The 17222-nt window shown below is 39.2% G+C and overlaps 2 protein-coding genes across 4 annotated transcripts in view; both read right to left on the reverse strand.

Annotated features, from left to right (window-relative positions):
- Positions 1–1369, reverse strand: part of PPP2R5E (protein phosphatase 2 regulatory subunit B'epsilon) — a 61655-nt gene extending 60286 nt beyond the window's left edge. The window contains exon 1 of one of the 3 annotated variants that reach the window (XM_007437679.4): positions 702–1369. The gene's annotated coding sequence lies outside the window, so the exon portion shown is untranslated. The remainder of the gene's footprint in view (positions 1–701) is intronic. The other 2 variants (XM_007437678.4, XM_007437680.4) reach the window with 2 other exon arrangements.
- Positions 1370–4201: 2832 nt separating this feature from the next.
- WDR89 (WD repeat domain 89) overlaps positions 4202–17222 on the reverse strand; it is a 42284-nt gene continuing 29263 nt past the window's right edge. The window contains exon 3 of the transcript XR_015797666.1: positions 4202–11219. The gene's annotated coding sequence lies outside the window, so the exon portion shown is untranslated. The remainder of the gene's footprint in view (positions 11220–17222) is intronic.

Below are 17222 nucleotides of genomic sequence, written 5' to 3' on the forward strand. Positions count from 1 at the left end.
GAACCGCTCACCATATTAACAGTCAACTCCTCAAGATCAGTTCACCTGCAGAATTACTGTGTCAACAAGAAGCTTTAGCAACACTTCTCAGCTATAAATTTAGTAACAGTTCTTCCCTCCTGCTTTATAAATTATTAATGCCTAATTCTAACTTAAATAGATAAACACTGATCATGGAGGGGTTCCCCCTTTCAGATCTTCTAAAACAGGATCTCATTCTTTAAAAATAAGAATAACAAATCATTCTTGGAATAACTGCCATTTAAATTTTGTTATTTATTATGGTGAACTGCAGCATTTTCTCCCTCCACCACCACCAATAATGAGTTGAGACACATTATTTTTAAAGTGAAGGAGGTGATGGAAAGGTTTTGATTACTATAAAGCAACTGATTCGTCGCAGTCGCCAGAGATGGGGGAAGGGAAAATTAGGAAATGTTGCTGAAAAAATACCAAGGACATTAAAAGGAAAGAGACACAGGAGACACCAATGCCAAGGTGCGATCAGCGGCTTACTATTCCCTGTACTAGATGCCCCCCAAGAAGGAAGAGATCAAGTCCTAAAAGATCTCGCGTGCTGGGTTCTGTGCAGAAAACCCGGAGTCGCTCTCCCTCCACCGGCTCCCTTTTCCCCGCCCCCTCTGTAATGTTCCCCCATTTCTCCCTGTCGGCAGGCGGGTCGTCGGCTTCGAGGAAGTTACCTTGAACCCTCCTGGTAGAGAATCCGGAGACAAGAAGGAGAGAAAAGGAGGGGGTCGATCCCTGGTTGAAGCGAAGGCGGCAAGCCTAGTCGGCGCGTGTTCCTCCCTCCCTCTCTCTTTCTGCGGTGCGCTCCCTGCCGCAGAAGCAGCAGCCGCAGCTTGGTAGGCCTCGTCGGCCTCCCCAGCGCAAAACGACGTTGGCGGCGAAGTCAAGAACGGCGGCGGCAGCGGCGGCTTCCACTCGGTCCCATGCAACGCTCCGGGCTCGGCCCTCTCCCGCCTTTCTTCTCCTAACGACCCGACTGCCGCTTGTCAGGCCTCCTCCTCCTCCTTCTTCTCCGCGGCTGCTTCTCTCACATTCCCGGCGAGTCGGCCTGGGGAAAGGAGGGGCGCCAAGCGAGCGCGGCCCGAGCTGCCTGCGGGGGGCGAGGAGGAGGAGGAGGGAAGGAAGAAGGAGCGGCGAGAGCTAATAAGAGGGGTTCTGTTGGCGGCTGAGGCCTTCCTCTTCTGTTGCTGGGACTGCGGGCGTTTCTGCAGTTCTCGCTCGTTTCTATTGTCAGTCAGTCAGTCACTGAGCTCCGGCCATGGCCCGCTCACTCGCGCCCTCTCCCGCTCTCTCTCGCTGGAGCGCGCTCCTTCGTTCGCTCGCGCTCACGCCGTCACCCAAACCAGCCGTTCACTCGCAGCCGAACATGCTACCCTCACCGCTCCGCCTCGAGCACACGCCCACGGGACAGAGAGGGAGGAGGTGGAGCCGTTGGGCCGCGCGCGCCGCCTGTCAGCAGACTGCGACGCGCGGCTTCATTGGGCGAGAAAATCACTCAAACAGACTCTTCCTCCCGCCTCTCTCCGCAGTTGTTAGACGGGCCGCAGGGGTGGTCGTGCTGATGGGAAGGAGCCCGGCGTGAAAGGAAGAGTTCCCTGCGGCAAAGTGCATATTGTATGGCGATTGAGGAGCCCTCGCTTTTCATCTGAAAAAATGAACGACTTGCCTGCTGACTGACTCGTTGGGAAGAGTCCGATTTCCCTTGGAATTGCCATGGGAATTTCTTCACTCGGAGGCGGACAATATCGCGAGGCAAAGAAGAGCTTCGACAACGGAGTTGCGCGCGCCGCCCGCCTCAGTGAATGGTCAGTTTCGGCCGGTCCTTTTCAGATTAAAGGGCTGTCATGTCATAGTAACAATAATAATTTTTACAAATTGAACCACATTTTTTCTGGGCCTGGAGTGAAAAGGTGTGCTGAATTTGAATTCCACCCATAAATTTTATGGGAAAATTCAGGGAAGCGTACCGGGCACTTCACGCGTTATGCGCTTCCTGAAAGAAAAGGCTTGCTTGTAGGCTGCCACAATAACTTTTCTGCGCTAGGGAACTGCTCTGTTTCTGTATGGTTCTTTTCAAATAAGAAATGAGTTGCTGTTGTCTGTTATCTATTGAAAGTTGGAAATTTAATTAATGCAAGTAATACATTGCATTATCCCCTAGCTAGCAATTTATAACTGGCAGAACATTTTCAAATTGAAGGTTTTAAATACGGTGGTATGAAGTAGCACTGAATTTTGACATGTACATAGCTATCATGTGTATTAACAAAATGCCTTTGTCACTTTAAAGATGAGTGAAGTGATTTCTGTGAGACCAACTTTTCCATCTGAGAAAATAAAAAACCAGTTACAATTAGGCTGGTCAGATATAGTGTCTGTTACGTTACACCTTGATTTTTGTCCTTTTTCACTTGAATAATCCATATGAAATGAGTAACGTGGATTAGAAGATTCCTATATTGGCTGCTTAGAAATTGTTTAAGTGGTGGTGATTTCAATCAGCTGCTTAAAAAGGTAGTCATTGGCTGAAGGCATTTGTAGTTAATCTGGGGATACAAATGTTGTTTATTAGCATGGTTGAGATAAATCTCTATCATCTTTACATTTTTTTTAGATGTAAAGAAAGAGCCAATAAAATATAGTAAGTTTCACTGAATATCGATTTAAAGCCTCACTTTCCTGCAGCACAATCCAGCATTAACTATTATATCATATTAGCCTCTCATTAACACAGATTTCTTCTCCTGTTCCTTTTTTGCCTACCAGTGAGTTTCACCCACCAATCAGGCCCTGACCTTACTGGATTTCCAGAAGGGCTTGAGGACATGGCTTTGCCATCTGGCCTGTGGGTCTTGCAGTATGGAGCTCGCAAAATGGCTGGACTGAGTGAGATTGATTGCTGTGCCCTGCAGATTATTTTTTTTGTGGTTTTAATAGTTTCCCCTGTTTTAATGGTCTTTTGTTGTTATGATTTTGGTTATTTAGTTACCTTTGCAAATTTATGTACACTGTAATAGTATATCACACCAGTTATACTCCATGATGGGTTATCTCCACAGTAGGCAAAAATTTTTGGACATGGGAATTTATCAGGCAAAAAATGAACAAGAACTCAGATTTCTTTTTAAGACAAAATTGTTTGGTAATTTATGATTTAATTTACTAAAACATTAGAACTTCTTTGGAAAAAAATTAAAATGTTTATATAACAAATTTTTCAAAATGTTTATATAACATAAAATGTTTATATAACATAAGATTATTCCTATGACTTCATGCAGCCAATAGCTTACATTATTAAAAGCAGGCTTAATTACAGTAAAACAAATTCCTCAACCAAATAGTACAAAGGAAAACAAAATTTAGGGCAACCATTTGATACTATTAAAACTGAACCTTTTATAAAGTTGCAAAGGACTTGAAAGAAAATAAAGATGAACAGACTACAATCCCTGTTTGGAAAACATATTTATTTTCATTTATTTATTTATCACATTTATATGGCCACTCACAAGAAGACACTCTGGATGGTGTAATGAAAATGGAGGGGGAATGCAGTGAACGTGCCTACAGTTTGTAAAGATGTTGATCAAACAGTATTGGGGGGGAGGGAAATACTGAGGTTGATCTCAAGTCTAATGTAGTTACCTTGTGGGCTTCCACAACCATTGTCAATGGCAGAAGCCAAAGATACGAAGGAGTACCTCACTGAGATATCTATCCATCCATCTATCCATCCATCGTTTGTATCCATTTACCTAAATAAATACATAAATTCTGAAATCTGTTGGAGATGTATTAAAAGTTTTCTTAGAGACAGTATTTATAAATAAATATATAGATTTGAACTTCAAAAAGAGCAATTCTTGGTATGTTTGAAGTACACCATCTTGGTTAAGTGAGCTTTATTATGATTTATTTTGCAATATTCATACAGAAAGAGAGAGGAAGAGAGTGCTTGTGTGTGTATGTACATGTGATCTGTCAGTAAACCCTCTGATTTGGATCATAGAGTATTCAGTTGGAAAATGCCCAGTCTACACACATAAGCAAACCTCATTCACACTGAGATGGTAATCCTATGTCTGTGTTCAATTCTGATTACATGTGCTGTTAATATGATGTAAACTAATCACATTAGCAGGTTTTTTTACACAGAAGATTTTGTTCTTGCTTACTTCATGATACATTGCTTCTAACTGGAGGAAAATGAAATTGCTATTTGTATACATAGAACAATTTTATCCTGTATGGTACAGAACAGTTCTTCCACTTGAAAAGACTGGGCCTCGAAGTTGGGAGTCAATTAAGTCATTCAGGGGAAACAACCATATTTATTTGTTCACATGGTTATCCTGTATAAAAACATAGAGTGAGCAGCCTAAGTTTTACAAGACAAGATACACAAAAATGTAACCTTATTCTATTCCTTTATTATAATCTCCTATCTACTGCTTCATGCAGTTTTCTCATCTATAGTACTGAAATTAGACTGGGTGCTATGGAACATAAGTGGCAGTGGAGTTTTCTTTCTTATATATAAAAACTAACCATAAATTCATTATACATGAGGACAACAAATACAAATAATAACTGTATCTGCCTGTCCATTTTATCTTGCTCTGATTTATATAATTCTGAGGTTATCTCAGAATTATCTCTGAAAGCAACATAGTTTATGTAGAAGGTGTAGCAGGGTACTATACTGCTTGTTCTTCCATCACATAACATGTAGATGTCTGTCCTTGATTTAAATGAGCAAACACAAAACACATGATAAGCAAAGATTATGTGCTTATGTAATGACATTTATAGGGTTTTTTAAGTGTTGGGGATCAGATCTTTCTGAGCAACATTAATTATCACCATGTTCAAAACAAATTGTAGAAAAATTGCAGTCTTAGAAACACTTTCCAGAGATTAGTAATGCATCTCAAATTACTTCTTTAAGTTGTACCTTTTAATTGTATATATCTTATTTATATATTGCCAGAATCCAAAAATGGTCATGTTTTCAAAATCATTTTAAATATTCCAAGTTAATAATGATCCCTAAATTAACAATTATAATAGAGTGTCTAGAATTGTAGAGCACTCTACAATATTTACATTGTAGAGCATTGTACAATTGCAAGAAGTTAAGCTAATTGAAATGTGACTTGATTATTTGAATTTGTTTAATATTTAGGACCTGCAAGATAAAAATTACAGGAATGTGGGGTTTTCATTTTACAATTTTCATTCATATTTTGACACTTGTGGATTTTTTTTTTTTCAAAACAGGAATTTAACATTAAAGTTATAACCTAGTAGTTGAGATATTCACCTTTTGCTAGGAAACTTTGCTTAGCCAGACTGTGGATTTCAGTTGACTGTGCACACTGACTAAAGTTGCAAATGAAATTTCCTGAGAATAGACAGGTTCTAGAAAACTAGAAACAGCAGTTATATTTCCAACTGTCATAGCCAAAGGTTCTGAGATAATTTGCATAAATCCTACCTGTTGGCATCATTCGAATGAGTAACCTCTCCACTTCTTTTAAACATTTTTACCTATTCTTGATCCAAAAATAGCTCTTAGATCAACTTGCAAGGATCAGGAAACATTTGCCCCAAATCTTACAATCTTCTAAGGGTACCATACTTGGCTGATATAGAAATATTAACATTTATAATGATTTTCTTAGAGATACCTTCATGCATACATACATATATACATATATTCATTCTCCAAACTCATAATTTAAGAAAACTGTTTTGGTTTAATCATTTTTCCTGGGGTTGAAAAGACTACATTAATTAAATTCACATCTGTATTGACAAAACTACTTTAATTACTGAACTAAGTAATTAAAGGTTTGGAGTGGGAATTCAATGAAAATATTAACTCTCTGCACAATGAAGATAAATACATTTAACCTCATACAACATACAAAGCATAGTTTTAAGGCATGTGATGCAGTCACCAGCTCTATATAAGTAGACTTTCTCTGAATGAAAGCCCACTTAGGAATCGTGTATCTGCAGTTTTGAATTCGATGACAAAGGAAAGATAAAATATAACTTTAGTTATTTCAAATCCTATTTTTTATTGTTTAATTTCTTCCTGAATAATCATTCCTGGCAGTTTCAAACCCTGGGTCTGATTCTGGAAGCCATTACTTTCTTAAGAAATTACTTTTGTGAACTTCATTTCCAGACACATTTCAGCATAAAATTTCTGTTATATTTTTAGCTGCTAATCTGAAACAATCTTTGTTTTGTTAAGAACAGTTTTGAGGGATCAGGCCACAGCTCATCTAATTCCACCATTTTGTTTCTCACACTGGCTAACCAGATGCCAATGTCAAACCAGGAGGTGAAAATATACCCTTCATTTGCTATTATTCCCCTGCAACTAGTATTTGGAAGTATGCTGCTCCAGCAGGTATGTAATGATATTAATTAAGACTGATAACCCATGATGAAACCTGTCCTCCATGAATTTTTGCAAACCACTTTTAAAGCCATACAAGTTTTAGATTATCACCACATCATCTTGTAACAAATTCCACAAGTTAATTAGGTGTTGCGTGGAGGTACTTTTTTTTTTTTTTTTGCCTATTTTAAATCTATGAATTTTATTGGATGACCTCTGGTGAGGAACAATCTTTCTGGCTGCTTTCTTCATGCGAGGTGTGATTTTATGCATGTCAGTCATGTCCTTCCTCGGTTCACAGTTTTGCATATTTTCCAGCTCGATTATATCCTTCCTCAAAGGAGTATTTTAGATGTGGCTATACCAAAACTTTGCATAAAAGCATTGGCTATTTTATTTTAAATCCTTTTCCTAATGATCCCTAATGTGGAATTTGCCTTTTTTTCAGTCACTGCACACTAAATCAACATTGTCATTGAGTTATCTACTAAGACCCCAAGATCCAGCTTAGATGCCACCAGTGTACATGTGAAATTTGGATATTTTGCCTCAGCACACATCACTTTATTGTTACTTAAACTGAACCCACCTTTGCCATTTGGTTGACCATTCATCTGTTTTAAAAAGATTCTTCTGAAATTTTTCATGCCGCTTTGGTATTTACCACTTGCAGTAATTCAGCACCATCTGCAGTGTTCTCCTGCTCATTGCTTATTCAAGTCAAGAACCTTTGCAAATAAGTTTAAAAGCAGAATTCCCAGCAGAAAGGTTTTTTAATTACCATCCATTTCAACCAATTTCTTCAATCTCTTTTATATCTTTTTTTAAATTTGGTGTTATATTAGCATTGAGCAAGATATGAGGGGCAAATCAATTACTTTTACTAGAAGGCCAGCAATTTTACATGTGAATTCTATAAGAACATTCAAATAGATGCCATCAGGACCTGGTTCTACAGGATATGTACAAATATACTGCACTGAATACAGTAACACTATTTTCAAGTACAGTGGTACCTCGGGATACGAACTTAATCCGTTCCGTGACTCTGGTTGCAACTCGAGTTGGTCTCAAGTCGAGGTAAAGTTTCCCATAAGGTTCAATGTAAATCTGGTTAATCCGTTCCGCCCTCCGAATTTGGTCGCAACCCGAGGCAAATTTCCCCATAGGGTTCAATGTAAATCCAGTTAATCCGTTCCACCCTCCGCCCGAATTTGGTCGCAACCCGAGGCAATTTTCTCTTCAGAGCCTTACTCCTGCCAAGCCTGCTCTGCATTTTCTTTGGAGCCATGCTAACACGCATACCAAAAACCTTCGCAAAACACCACAAAACACACCACAAGCCTCACTGAACGTCTCCTTGCTACCGTGACCTCGCCCACAGGAAGCCGCGACCACGTGCCAGCAGGGAAAATGGCCGCGGATCCGGTTTGTAAGTCGAGGCGAGTTTGTAACCCGAGGTAAATTTTTCCTGCCGAAGCTGGTCGTAACCCGAAATGTTCGTTAGTAGAGGCGTTCATAACCCGAGGTACCACTGTAAGTGCTTTTGGTGCCAAGAAAGTAATATATGGAGAGTCTCTATGCAGTAGTACTAAACCAGGTGCTCTCCTGTAATATTTCCACTGGGGGAAACTGTTTTGCACAACAGTGGTTACAAGTGCAGTGTGAACAACTGAGCAGTGTTATACAGCTGAGTATTCTCACCAGCTTTTCCCAAGTGATAGGTAAGGAGATGCTGAAGCATAAGGCAACAAAAGCCATTGGATAGGTTTGCTCAGAGGAGGATTAGCTGCCACCCTCTGGATAAAAACAGGCTGCAAATTGGTGAGAATAACTTAAGTTAATTGTAATTAGTATTTTTTCATATCAAAAACATAAAATACTGTGATCCAATTCAAATTTCATTTCATTTAGAATTGGAATGTAACTATAATAAGCAACATATAAAAAGTATTGCAGTTCATACAAACATCAACCAACTTCCAAATATATACTTGGATGTATATATTGTTTATATTCCCAGTTCCTAAGAAACTCTGTAACCCTGCTTATTTGCACAGATCTTTTCTGGAGCAGCAGCATATTAATGATGTTTACATTATACCTTGTATTCTAACCAGCAAATTTTCTCCTGGTTTCTTTTTTCTTACTGACTTTGTTTCTTTCTAGAACATGTCCCATGAATTCTTGCTTTTATGTTTTAAAAAAGGAAGCTGTGTTCAGTTGTGTTATGTCATCAGCATGAGGTATCCATTTCTTAAGGGAAAAAACTGGCTATCTTTAACAACAGCAGCTTCATTGTTGCCAATTTATATTTGATTTACATTTGGGAAAATCATCTGGCATTATTTGACAAAGTATTATCCTGCAATAGAAAATATATCTTTATCAAGAAAAAAAGTAAATGTAAAGTGAGCAGCCTAAAAAAAAAAACGCACACAGAACTTTAAATCTCACACTATATCCTATGGCTGTCCTATATCTTCCAAGGTCTTCTAAAATCTGAAATATTATAGTTTACTTTTCATAATGTGGCTCTCAGCCTATTAAACAGGGATAATCCCACTGAAACTAATTGAAAAACAATTCTGTTTGAAATATTCTGGGTGAAAAATCCTCTGAAGTCATACTGAATTTTAAAATGGAGATGCACACAAATACATTTTTTGCTTAGAAAGGAACATTTCTAAAGATATTAAAGACAACTAAATCCCTCTAAATTCCCTTTTTTAAAAAGGAATTATGCTTACCATTCTCAAATTCATACCATCTGTTTTCTTTGTGACCTTGTTTGTGACATAGCTTCTCATATAGAAGAGTCTAAGCACAGTACTCTACAACCATACATTGGTGTGAGACACTACAATGCTTTACCTGTTCTGTTTTATTCACAATCAGGGTAGTGAAAGGAAAGATACATGAAAACTAGAGATCTCTTATATGTTATTGAAAGGAAATACTGTTGTAGCACCTTAAAAAGTGGCACAGTTATTGTAATATAAGTTTTTGTGAACTTCAGATTCATGAAGTTTTATCTGAAATATTATCGATAATTGACACCAAGATTGTAAATAGAACAGTGAGTAGGTTGCAATGAGTATAATGTATTTTCTTGTCTAGAGATAATCAGAATATTATGGCAGAATTGATTTTCCTTCCACTTTAAAAAAAATGTTTTGCCCAGGAACAAAGAACTTAAGAATAGATTCATGAATTTTCAAATCATTTTGGGGGGAAAAATGATTAGGAAATGGAGAGCTGATCATAAAAGCAGTCAGCAGGGAAAAGATTTAGCTCTTCAAACCATTAATTTTTGGCATTGCTTTAATACTGCAGCATTATTATTTATTATTTATTGAAATTTATTGGCCACTCAATTCCAGTGACTCTGGGTGGCCTACAAAACTAGAAAAAAGCATAAAAACAGCTAAAAATATTAAATCAGACAGACAGCCCAGACTAAAATAATCTAATAAACAATAAATTTAACAAAACAAAACATGGGCCTTACATAAATAATAAACATCAACCCCCAGGCCTGGAGCCAAAGCCAGGTTTTCAAACCTTTCCTGAACCCTAGGAGAAGGGACACTGTTCATATCTCTGGCGGGATGCTATTCCAGAGGGTGGGGGCCAGAACAGAGAAGGCACACTTCCTAGGTCCCACAAGATGACGATGTTTAACGGCGGGGACCTGGATTGCACCCTTTCTGCTGGAACATACTGAGCGGGCAGAAATTATGTCTCAGTTATCCAGGTCCTATGCCATACATACAACATCTTGGGCTGCTTGTTCTTTTTTCCATACAATTTATTTATTATTATTTATTAAACATATTTCTATGACACCGCAGTAAAAAAAACTCTCTGTGGCTTACATAGAAAAGATATAAGTTAAATTATCTATGGTAAATAAAAATAATCACTAAAACAATACAAAAGTAAAAACTGCCTGGGAGGGAAGTTGTTCTACAACAGAAAAGCAACACTATCTCATTTCAACCCCCCAAACCTCCCCACAAATGTGGGATTTGCAACTGTTTCTCCTTGCTCCCCATAATCAATCAGACTCATACTGACCAGAGCAGGCTGTCCTGTAGGTATTTCATATGAATAGCTTGGCCCTGCATTATAATTCTTGCTTTTCTTACAGTTTTCTTTCTTTGTTTCCAACTACTTTTGCATACAGGTAGTCCTCAGGTAATGACAGTAACTGCGACAGAATTTACATTGCTAAGTGATGCAGTCATAAAGCGTGACATTACTTGATCACATTGCTTAGCGGCGGAAATCCAGCAGTCTCCGTTGCCATGGTTAACCAAATCCCACCAGGCAAAGACCCACCCCGATCCAAGCCATTCCTGGCTTGGTACCTCTCAGCCATGAGCCTCAGTAAGGTAAGGGACTGCCTCCTCTGCAACTCCCCCATGCACCTATCTTCCCCCATCTCTGCCCTTTTGGCACCCTGCACAGCAGCTCCTTGGCAGTGCTGGCACTAGGGCTGAAGTAGAGGCCCAGGGCTTTCATCAGTCTAAGCCAGCTGCTGCCACCCTCAGGCCTCTACTTCATCCCAGCACCACCACCACTGCCGAGGAGTGCCACCTCAGGCCCTGTGCCACAGACACCCACCCCAGCACCATAGCGCAAAGCCCTAGCCTCCCCTGCCACCCTGTGGTCCACCAGCCCTGACGAGCCTGACTGACCTTCACTGTCTTCTTCCTCTCACTGCTGACGAGGCATGCCTGCCCTGGTTCTATGCAATGCTTCAGAATGCCTGAGAAGAAGAGAGAAGCATCTTGAGAAGGGCATGCACGATTTGGAGCATGGTGTGTGCAACCTCGAGAATAAAGGCCTGGCACAGCCAGCAGCTTCTGGATTCTGTTTATAAAGATAACCTTATACGTCTTTCCTCCCCCCCTCTTTTTAAAACAAAATGCAAAGCACTATAATGGTTGTATTACATGTTGTGGGGCAACACTAATGCAAAAGAGTTTCAGTTCACATAACAGTACTAAACATTTCCCTACTTGTCCTGTATCTTCTCCAAATTTGGTCCAAATGATCCCCTAATCTTCCACAATGGATTTTTTGAAGAGATGCAAAGAGGATGAAGTTAATTTTTCTCCAAGACATGTCATTTTGCTTGCAACAAATCCTATCAGATAAAGCATATTAGCAACCCAAATTTAGTCACTTTTATATTTTCAATTTTGCCCTAATAAATAAACAAGTTCAGACTCTTTTCTAACTCGATGTACAGTATATATATTCTGTATACTGTATATATTCTAGATATAGCATGATATGATAGCAGTTTCAGGATTAAGCAATCCCTGCTGTTTAATCTTAATCTCGTCAGTAGCCTACTGGGTAGCCTTTCGAAAAAAAAATTCCCTGCTTGGGTTTATTCTTTCTGTAAGTAAGGAGTGATCATAGTCCTTACAGAGTGTTCTCTGATGTGTTCAATGATATGTCCACTCTGAAAATTATACTGTAATTGTTCTATGTCCCTCACTGACTGAAAGCTGCTGTAGAAGCACTCAGTTTCTTTACATCCTTAGCTTGACTTTTTAAATCATAATTTCTAAAGAATGTGATTAATGCAGAAACCTGATTTGTGGGATATATACTCTGTACTGTATTTTATAAATTATAACCTTATTAAACTGGTATTTGAGCTAGTTCTCTATCCCACCATTTCAGTTTTTGAACAAGGCCATTTTTACCAGCAAAATCATTTCTTTTTGCTGCATTATGCTTGCTTTACTCTATGCTTTATAAAATTATAACCCCTGCACATCTCACTAATGAGAATAGATTTACTGAATAGCATCAGGCTACTTGTTAAGTAGGAATGTAAATAGTTCACTAAGAATCTAATAGCAACTAACAGTGATACCAGCAAACACAGTTCATACATAACATACATTATGATAGTTCAAAGAAGGCACTATTCATATGTTTTTGATTTTAACCATACAAGTTATATCATGTGAATCGATTCACCATATTTTAGTAATCAGGAACACTTTTTTAGGGTTATTTCAGGTGATGTATAAAACATGTTTCCACATTATTAATTCATTTGACATGAGAATGATGTTGACTAGGTGAAGCAATGGGGTGGGGGAACTGGAATTCTTTTGCTCTAGCTTACAAGATTTATCATATTGAATGGAAGAGAGAGAAAAACAGCCCTGCTGAATGTTATCTGTATCCAAGCAGTTAACTTCAAACTTATAGAAATGTGGAATGACCTTTCTTGAAAGAGAAATAGAGAAAAGTCTCTTCTTGTCCAGTAGTTATTTCTTGTTAAGGGTGACCAAAACAGTTTCTTTTCCAAAATCAGCCTGTCTTTATTTTCCATCTCTGAGACCATGTTGGATTTTTTTCTTTTTGCAAGCAACGTGGCTGCTGCTCTTTCACAGAAGCTGTTATGTAATCTTTTAAACAAAAATGTACAACTTCTTGCCTCAGCTAACCATATCCTTATTACAATCTAGAACAAGCAAGAGTTGGGTGTATACATTATTGTCGACCTTGTTTAAGTAGGTACCTTTGAGCTTCTGGAGTTGTTATATAGTATATGTGAACCAGGAGTGGCCCATGTTGTGTCTTTTTTTACTTATCAAACAAAAGACACTAGAGCCAAGAATAGAGTTTTCTGGTGCTTCCTGTTCTGAAACTTCTAGAATAACCAACTGCAAGAATTACAACATATACAGGCAGCATTGAGTAATTGAGTTAGAATAATAGATCATGGGCATGCTTGATCAATCAGTGATAATAATCCAGTATGCTATACCCCTCCCCACCAACATACAGATCCTATATTATATTTACAAATCTGGGTCCTGTGGAAGCTTTTGTATGCAAATGGAATAACCTCTGTCACTACAAATGGGAACACTCAGCATGATACTTTGGTAACTGTGGAGCAGCCACTGGATCTGTGTGTACGTCAGGGGTAACTATTAGTGATAACAGGAATTACAGTTGAGTCTCCAACCATCTCATGCAAAACTTTTCTTTACCTCTGTCCTCTTTGGATATCAGTATGTCATGTTTCAACATGAGATTGCTCAACTTGTTTCAGCTATTTGTCTTGAACAGCTATTTGTCTTGAATTAGAGAAGCTCCAACTATGACTGTAAGGTACAACCTTAGAATATCACTGTTTTGTCATGTGGTGCCCTGCACTGAAATATGCAAATAGAAAATTTGCAAGCTTTTGATTCAGTGTGATGTTTTCTGCAGTACTTGCTCATAAACACTTGAAACTCTGAACAAATGTCTCTGCCAATCAGTTCGAATGTGGCCAATACAGAGTTTATGTTTGTATATCTGATTCCATTCTTTTTGGGGGAGGATGTCTGAAACTGTTCAGTTACAAATTATGGACCGTTATCATTTCCTAAATATTCTGGAACACCTATTCTTTGCCATAGTAAGGCAGGCCATGCACATGGGTGAAGTGATATTGTTTTAGGCAGTGTTTGGGACTTATTTGTTTGTTCAATTTAGATGGTGGCCCAACTCACAAATTGCAACTTTGATCAGCTAACAAAGAACTAAAACCAATACAAAAAACAAAGAAAATTTAAAAAATAAGATATAATTGAGGCTAGCCCACAACAATTGATTATCCACCCACTTCTCATGGGCTCATCTACTGTCCTGGCCTAAAGCCTGGGAGAAAGGCCAGGACTTTAAGGCCTTACTGAAAGCCAGCAAGCTTGAGGCTATCCAAATCCCAAGGAGAAGGTTTCCAGAGGGCAGACATCCCAGCAAAGGAGGCATGCTACCTGTCTGCCACCAGATGACACTGTTGTAAAGAGGGAACCTAGAGCATGCCCAGTCTGTCAGCTCTCATGGGATGGGCACATTCAGAGGAGGAGACAGTGTCCTGCAAATACCTGGCTCTGTGTCATGAAGGGTTTCATAGGTTGCAAACTAGCATCTTGAATTGCACCTGAAGTCTATTGGGAACCAGTGCAGCTCACAGAGCATGATTTTACACAGGTGTACCAAGGTGTGCCTATGACTACTTGTGCCACAGCATTGTGAATGTCAGCCCCACTAGGTAGACCAGACCAGGAAAGCACATATGGAGGAATATTACCAAACAATCTTACAGAAGATAGAAGGCTGCCAGAGGGGATGGTGGAATGTAACACAAAGGACCAAGCCTGTTAAAAAGAATTCTTATGCTCTTGAGCTTCAGAATTTTCCAGACTCCTTTGTTGATGATGTTTCTGGACCCCTGGATGAGGAACAGCTGGACAACTCTCAAGGACTGAGAAAGTGGACTCTCCAGGCTCTGCAAAGGGAAAGATTCCTATCTGTGCCCTGAAGAGAAAGAAGCAATAGGTAGTGGTGACTGGAGATCTCCTATAGAGAGGAATCAAAGCTGCAATCTATCATCTTGACAGTCTGTCAATAAATGTATATCACCTTCCTGGGGCACACTTGGAGAATGTAACAGAAAGACTACCAAGTCTTTAAGCCCACTGAGAAATCTCTATCAATGCATATGGGAACAAATACATAGGCAGACTTAGTTTAGACACTGCAAGGCATTATGAAGCACTGGGCAGGAAAGTGAAGAAACTTGGGGAACCTGTAAAACTGGTCTGGAGGGTTTTCAACAGAGTCCTATGGAGAAAGGAGAAGAGAGCTCAGGAACAGTGTAATGACAAGCATTTGGTAGACAATTTGGTGATTACAACTATCTTCCAATTTCTATACATGTCCCTATTAATTCTTACCTCAGCTAATAGCTCCCTAAGCCAAGGGTGTGACACACTTGTAAAAAAAAAAAAAGCAATTCTAAACAAGTTCTTGTATAGCAGTGGTTCCCAACCTTTTCTATACCCCACACTCCTAGGAAATGTTTGATTAATGTTCACACTTGAAGATGTGGTGCTCAAGGCACACTGGCAGCTGGCTGAGTAATGACTCGTGACTCGTCACTAAGGGACACAAGCCACTCTTTGTCACACCCCCTGAAATTCCATCTCACACCCCCTGGGGTGTGGGCACCCCAGGTTGGGAACCCCTGTTGTAGAGTGTCAGAAACAAGGGAAGTTATTAACCCTTGCTATTCTTCACTGGTCAGATCACACCCTGAATATTGTGTCCAGTTCTAGGCACTGCATTTTAGGAAGGACATTGACAAAGAGTATAGTCACAAGACAGCAATCAAGATAATAAGGAGCCTGAAAGAAAAACTTATGGGGAACAAGTAGAGGCACTGAGTAAGTTTAACATGGAGAAGAGAGTCATCGTGCTAATCAAGTATCTGAAGGGATGTCATATAGAAGACGAAAAATTGTTCAGGGTTGTTCAAGAAGACAGGACAAGAAGCAATGGTTGTAAATTACAAAGTAGGAGATTTTGCTTGGCCACTAGGAAAAAAATTTTTTTTAAGAGCCATTCAAGAATGGAACAGACTGCCTTGGGAGGTAATGGACTTTTCTTCTCTGGATGCTAACTTCCTGAACCTAAATGGCTATCTATCAGGGATGTTGTAGGAATGGATTCCTGTACTGGGTAGAAGGTTGGACTAGATAATCTCCAAAGTCCTTTTAAATGCTTAGATTTTATTATTTCTATTATCTTGTTGTAATCTACTGGGTTTACAAAGCCTGATCTGTTACAGGAGGAAAGGTGGAATTTTCAATCTGTTCTCCAACTTCCCTTCCCTCTTCCTCTTTATTTCAGCAAAGCATACAACAATGTCTCCCATACAGCCCTAGTAGAGAAATGCCAAAATGTGGCTACAGAGCTGGGTAAGCAATCATACCCAATGATCATATATCAATGGCTCCACATCAAGTTGGAATGAATTGAAATTCTTCTCACAGATAAAGACAGAGAATGGGGCCAGGCTTGTCTCTTTAAAACTCAGCCCTCTGCTACTTGAACTGCTTCATCCCCACACTAAATACAGACTCCTAGCCCTGAAAAAGTACAGAACATTATTTTCACCATCATCCTCAACCCAGAAAGCTATATAGTGAGGGATAGTGGAAAAAGCTACTCAGTAGGAGGTCTGTCAGAAGGAAATAATCTGCATTAGGACTGGTTTTCTCACATACATTTTCTGTTGGGAAATAGCTTCAATACGAATAATAGCATCTACAGATTACTTGTCTTTTACTAATGGAGAAATTTCTGAAGTAGCAATGGAGTATACTGGTTGGTTAACATTATTTACATTATTTATAAATAACATTATTTATTTATTCAATTTGTATGGCCATCCATCTCAACATGTGACTCTGGCCAGCGAACAATCATAAAATAAATTAAAAACAAATTTCCATCATAATACAAAAATTAAAATATAGCAGCTGAGGAAAGTGTTACAATCCATGGTTGTTAAGAGAACCAGGAGATGGGACCCTTCACACACTTGAGCCCCAGGCCCGGGCACATAACCAGGTCTTTAGGGTCTTAGGGTCAGCAGGGTCAGGGCCATCCTAATCTTTGGAGGATGTTCTGTAGGGCAGGCACTTCTGTAGGGCAGGCACTACGGCAGAAAAGGCACTCTTATTTATGTTTATGTTATTAATTTATGTTATTAATTTATTAATATGTTATTAAATATTATTAAAGGTGGGCACAACTTTGAAATACTTTTTTGATATGGTAAATGGTATATAAGTTTTATAAGTACAGGTAGTCCTCACTTACTGACCACAATTGGGACCGACTCCATCACTAAGAAACGTGGTCATAAAGTGAAACGTCATGTGACTGCACCAACTTACAA

This window comes from Python bivittatus, unplaced genomic scaffold (genome assembly GCF_059951505.1).
Source record: "Python bivittatus isolate LINGU-HERP-01145 unplaced genomic scaffold, Pbiv_v1 ctg000580_np1212, whole genome shotgun sequence".
Classification (NCBI taxonomy): domain Eukaryota; kingdom Metazoa; phylum Chordata; class Lepidosauria; order Squamata; family Pythonidae; genus Python; species Python bivittatus.